Genomic DNA, 6,562 nt, shown 5'->3' on the forward strand with positions numbered 1-6,562 from the left:
GCTGGTTCCTACGACGCGTCTGCTGATATTGGGCATGTTTCTGGACACAGAACAGAAGAAGGTGTTTCTCCCGGAGGAGAAGGCCAAGGAGTTGTCATCTCGGGTCAGAGACCTCCTAAAAACCAAAACAGGTGTCGGTGCATCATTGCACGCGAGTCCTGGAAATGGTGGTAGCTTCTTACGAAGCAATTCCCTTCGGCAGGTTCCATGCAAGGAACTTTCAGTGGGACCTGTTAGTCAAGTGAGGATCGCATCTTCAGATGCATCTGCTGATCACCCTGTCCCCGGGGCCAGGGTGTCTTTGCTGTGGTGGCTGCAGAGTGCTCATCTTCTCGACGGCCGCAGATTCGGCATTCAAGACTGGGTCCTGGTGACCACGGATGCAAGCCTCCGAGGTTGGGGAGCAGTCACTCAGGGAAGAAATTTCCAAGGACAATGGTCGAGTCAGGAGACTTCCCTACATAAATATTCTGGACCTAAGGGCCAGTTACAATGCCATAAGGCAAGCAGAACCCCTGCTTCAAAACCAGCCGGTGCTGATTCAGTCAGACAACACCACGGCTGTCGCCCATGTAAACCGACAAGGCGGCACAAGAAGCAGGATGGCGTTGGCAGAACCCACAAGGATTCTCCAATGGGCGGAGTATCACGTGCTAACACTGTCAGCAGTGTTCATTCCGGGTGTGGAAAACTAGGAAGCAGACTTCCTCAGCAGATACGACCTCCACACGGGAGAGTGGGGACTTCATCTAGAAGTTTTCACGCAGATTGTGAACCGTTGGGAACGGCCACAGGTGGACATGATGGCGTCCCGCCTCAACAAAAAGCTACAAAAGTATTGCGCCAGGTCAAGAGACCCTCAGGCGATAGCTGCGGACGCACTAGTGACACCGTGGGTGTACTAGTAGGTTTATGTGTTCCCTCCTCTTCCTCTCATACCCAAGGTACGGAGGATAGTAAGTAAGAGGAGTAAGAACTATACTCGTAGTTCCGGATTGGCCAGGTAGAACTTGGTACCCAGAACTACAAGAAATGATCTCGGAGGACCCATGGCCTCTGTGTCTCAGACGGACCTGTTACTGCAGGGGCCCTGTCTGTTCCAAGACTTACCGCGGCTCCGTTTGAAGGCTTGGTGGTTGAACGCAGGAAAATGGCGTTCCAGATTAAATCATTCCTACATTGTTAAAGGCTAGGAAAGACGCTGCCTGAAGTTCAGACGTTGTTAAGGGAGTGCTGCATATTCAGCCCCTTTTGTGCCTCCAGTGGCACCTTGGGATCTCAACGTAGTGTTGTAGTTTTCCTAAAATCACATTGTTTGAGCCACTTCAGAACGTGGAGTTGAAGTATCTCACGTGGAAAGTGGTCATATATATATATATATATATATTTGGCCTTGGCTGCGGCTAGGCGTGTGTCAGAATTGGCGGCTTTGTCATGTGAAAGCCCTTATCTGATCTTCCATATGGACAGGGCAGAATTGAGGACTCGTCCCCAATTTCTCCCTAAGGTGGTATCAGCGTTTCATTTGAACCAACCTTTTGTAGTGCCTGCGGCTACTCGGGACTTGGAGGCCTCCAAGTTGCTGGATGTAGTCCGGGCCCTGAACATTTATGTTTCCAGGACGGCTAGAGTCAGAAATACTGACTCGCTGTTATCCTGCATGCACCCAACAAACTGGGTGCTCCTGTTTCTAAGCAGACTATTGCTCGCTGGATCTGTAGCACGATTCAACTTGCACATTCTGCGGCTGGACTGCCGCATCCTAAATCAGTAAAAGCCCATTCCACGAGGAAGGGGGCTCTTCTTGGGCGGCTGCCCAAGGGGTCTCAGCATAACAACTTTGCCGAGCTGCTACCTGGTCGGGGTCAAACACGTTTGCAAAATTCTACAAGTTTGATACCCTGGCTGAGGAGGACCTTGAGTTTGCTCATGCGGTGCTGCAGAGTCATCCGCACTCTCCCGCCCGTTTGGGAGCTTTGGTATAATCCCCATGGTCCTTACGGAGTACCCAGCATCCACTAGGACATCAGAGAAAATAAGAATTTACTCACCGGTAATTCTATTTCTCGTAGTCCGTAGTGGATGCTGGGAGCCCGTCCCAAGTGCGGACTCTCTGCAATACGTGTATATAGTTATTGCTTAACTAAAGGGTTTTGTTATGAGCCATCTGTTCATGAGGCTCATTTGTTGTTCATACTGTTAACTGGGTATAGTTATCACAAGTTGTACGGTGTGATTGGTGTGGCTGGTATGAGTCTTACCCGGGATTCCAAAATCCTTTCCTTGTAGTGTCAGCTCTTCCGGGCACAGTTTCCCTAACTGAGGTCTGGAGGAGGGGCATAGAGGGAGGAGCCAGTGCACACCAGATAGTACCTAATCTTTCTTTTAGAGTGCCCAGTCTCCTGCGGAGCCCGTCTATTCCCCATGGTCCTTACGGAGTACCCAGCATCCACTACGGACTACGAGAAATAGAATTACCGGTGAGTAATTTCTTATTTTTGAAAGTTCTCCGTGAAAATATAAGGGATAAAACTTAGAGAGTACTATACCTCAGTTACCCACACACAGTCCTGTGGATTTGTTTGTACAAACCCAAAACCTGGCAATAAATCAGCCTGTAAAATTGTTGCCGACAGCAACCACACTAAATCCCAATAAGTACTCCGTGGTTAGAACAGTAATGTATCGATCTGTAACTTGGAGAAATTGCTCATGTATACTTGATATAACCAATTTCTTAGTGCAAGCATTTTATCACTGTCGTACATTATACTTTCTGACACAAAATACTATATACCTTACACTGTTTTCTGCATTTATATCTAATAGGACAGACACTTATATATGTGTATACAGTTGCAAGAAAAAGTTTGTGAACCCTTTGGAATTTCGTGGATTTGTGCATAAATTGGTCATAAAATGTGTTCTGATCTTCATCGTAAGGGCCCTACACATTTGGCGATCCGCCGCCGACCTGCCCGACAGCGGATACGGGCGACCCAGCGGCAAGGGGGCAGTGCAGGCAAATATGGACGATCTCGTCCATATTGGCCTGCATGCACAGGCGACGGGGCACCAGCGATGAACGAGCGTGGGGCCGCGCATCGTTCATCGCTGGTGCCTCCACACTTAAAGATATGAACTGTATCTCGTTCATTAATGAATGAGATCATTCATATCTTTGAGTATTACCTGCCAGTGTGTAGGGCCTATAAGTCACAATAGACAAACAGTCTGCTGAAACTAATACCACATAATTATATGTTCTCATGTTTTTATTGAACACACCATGTAAACATTCACAGTATAGGGTGGACAAAGTATGTGAACCCCTAGGGCCTAGGCTAATGACTTCTCCAAGAGCTAATTTGAGTGAAGAGTCAGCCAACCTGGAGTCCAATCAATGAGACGAGATTTGAGGTGTTGGTTAAAGCTACCCTGCCCTATAAAAAAAACACACACCAGTTTTGAGTTTGCAATTCTCAAGAAGCATTGCCTGATGTGAACCATGCCTCGCAGAAAAGAGCTCTGAGAAGACCTACAATTAAGAATTGTTGACTTGCATAAAGCTGGAAAGGGTTACAAAAGTATCCCTAAAAGTCTTGATGTTCATCAGACCACGGTAACACAAATTGTCTATAAATGGAGAAAGCTCAGCACTGTTGCTACTCTCCCTAGGAGTGGGCGTCCTGTAAAGATGACTGCAAGAGCACAGCGCAGAATGCTCAGTGAGGTGAAGAAGAATCCTAGAGTGTCCGCTAAAGACTTACAGAAATCTCTGGCACATGCTAACATCTCTGTTGACGAATCTACCATACGTAAAACACTGAACTAGAATGGAGTTCATGGGAGGATACCACGGAGGAAGCCACTGCTGTCCAAAAAAAAAAACATTGCGGCACGTTTGAAGTTTGCAAAAGAGCACCTGAATGTTCCACAGCACTACTGGCAAAATATTCTGTGGACAGATGAAACCAAAGTTAAGTTGTTTGGAAAGAACACACAACACTATGTGTTGAGAAAAAAAAGCCACAGCACACCAACATCAAAACATCATCCCAACTGTTTAGTATGGTGGAGGGGACATCATGGGTTGGGGCTGCTTTGCTGCCTCAGGGCCTGGACAGATTGCGATCATCGACGGAAAAATTAATTCCCAAGTTTATCAAGACATTTTGCAGGAGAACTTAAGGCCATCTGTCCACCAATTGAAGCTCAACAGAAGATGGGTGATGCAACAGGACAACGACCCAAAGCACAGAAGTAGATCAACAACAGAATGGCTTCAACAGAAAAAAATACGCCTTCTGGAGTGGCCCAGTCCGAGTCCTGACCTCAACGCGATTGAGATGCTGTGGCATGACCTCAAGAGAGCGATTCACACCAGACAACCCAAGAATATTGCTGAACTGAAACAGTTTTGTAAAGAGGAATGGTCCAAAATTCCCCGACCGTTGTGCAGGTCTGATATTCAACTATAGAAAATGTTTGGTTGAGGTTATTGCTGCCAAAGGAGGGTCAACCAGTTATTAAATCCAAGGGTTCACATACTTTGTCCACCCTGCACTGTGAATGTTTACATGGTGTGGTCAATAAAAACATGAGAATATATAATTGTTTGTGTGGTACAGGTTGAGTATCCCTTATCCAAAATGCTTGGGACCAGAGGTATTTTGGATATCGGATTTTTCCGTATTTTGGAATAATTTCAAACCATAATGAGATATTATGGTGATGGGACCTAAATCTAAGCACAGAATGCATTTATGTTACATATACACCTTATGCACACAGCCTGAAGGTCATTTAATACAATATTTTTAATAACTTTTAGTATTAAACAAAGTTTGTGTACATTGAGCCATCAAAAAACAAAGGTTTCACTATCTCAGTCTCACGCAAAAAAGTCCGTATTTCGGAATATTTGGATATGGGATACTCAACCTGTATTAGTTTCAGCAGACTGTCTATTGTTGTGACTTATAGGCCCTACACACATGCCGATTTTTGGAAAGATATGAACGATCTCGTTCATAAATGAACGAGAACTCGTTCATATCTTTCAGTATGGAGACTCCTGCGATGAACGATGCGCGTCCCCGCGCTCGTTCATCGCTGGTCTCCCGTCGGCTGTACATGCAGGCCAATATGGACGATCTCGTCCATATTAGCCTGCACTTCAATGCAGTCGCGTGACGGGGGGAGTGAAGAAACTTCACTCCCCCCGTCACTGCCCCCCCGCCGCCGGGTCGCTCGTCGGCCGTATCCGCCGTCGGGCAGCTCGGCGGCGGATCGGCTAGTGTATAGGGCCCCTTAGATGAAGATCAGAACACATTTTAGGACCAATTTATGAACAAATCCAGAAAATTCCAAAGGGTTCACTTACTTTTTCTTGCAACTGTATATATGCTTTGCAGCCCACATACTACCTGTGGGTGTGATGTCCTAATCAATCTGTCACACAGTCTGATGTGATTTTCTCAACAATTGACAATACACTGTGTTTTATCCATGACGAGAGGATCATTTGTGTCAGAAAGTATAATGTACGACAGTTATAAATGCTTGCACTTAGAAATTGGTTATATCAAGTATACATGAGCAATTTCTCCAAGTTACAGATCGATCCATTACTGTTGTAACCAAGGAGTACTTATTGGGATTTAGTGTGGTTTCCATCGGCAACAATATTACAGGCAGATTTATCGCCAGGTTTTGTGTTTGTAGAAACAACCCAATCCACAGGACTGCGTGTGGGTAATTGAGTCGTAGTACTCTAATTGGTATCCCTTATATCTTCACAGAGAACTTTCAGAATTATATAACCACAATATCTTTTCCTATGTGTGGATTTTTCTCGTAAAGATGATTTTTAACATATACCTATTAAAAGTTAAAATTTTAGACACTGACAAAGTGCCCCCCCCCCCAAAAAAAAAAAAAGTTTATTTGTTTATTTTTCCTGCTTCAGTACCATTTTACTCTCAGGGAGCTCCTCCAGCCATTATTATTGCAGACCACTCAAACCTAGAACGGTGGTCAGTATTTACCTTTGATGTGCAGAATTCTATGTCAGTCATGTTTTGTGTCAGTAAATCCTGTGCTCGTTGACTGTTCCCACCCCTTCTTTCCCCTCAGTGATCATGCACTAAACTGCTAAAAACTGTGTGGGAGGAAGTGTAGTCTCTGCATACCAAGGGGGCATGTGGACTGGCGACCATGTGCTCCCTTTAGCTCAGCCCTGTCAAATTCATCTAGCTCTCCTCTTAAAGCAGCAATCCCATAAAAAAAAAAAAAATTTGTTACAGAAATTAATGGCGTAGGCTTTAACACTGTCTTAAGTTAAGTCTTCAGACTGCATTTAAGGACTTATAATTCTTCCATCTGCACAGCCCTTGAGTAAGAGTCTATATGTACATCATGAGCCTGGCGACTGTGGTTGCCACGGTAGTCACATGACATTTTTTCCCTTAGCAGATTACGCATTGATCTATAAAGATAACTTGCACACTACACACAATGATGAACAATAAGAGTGTGGAGATGTAATCAAATGTTTAGT

This window comes from Pseudophryne corroboree, chromosome 8 (assembly GCF_028390025.1).
Source record: "Pseudophryne corroboree isolate aPseCor3 chromosome 8, aPseCor3.hap2, whole genome shotgun sequence".
NCBI lineage: Eukaryota > Metazoa > Chordata > Amphibia > Anura > Myobatrachidae > Pseudophryne > Pseudophryne corroboree.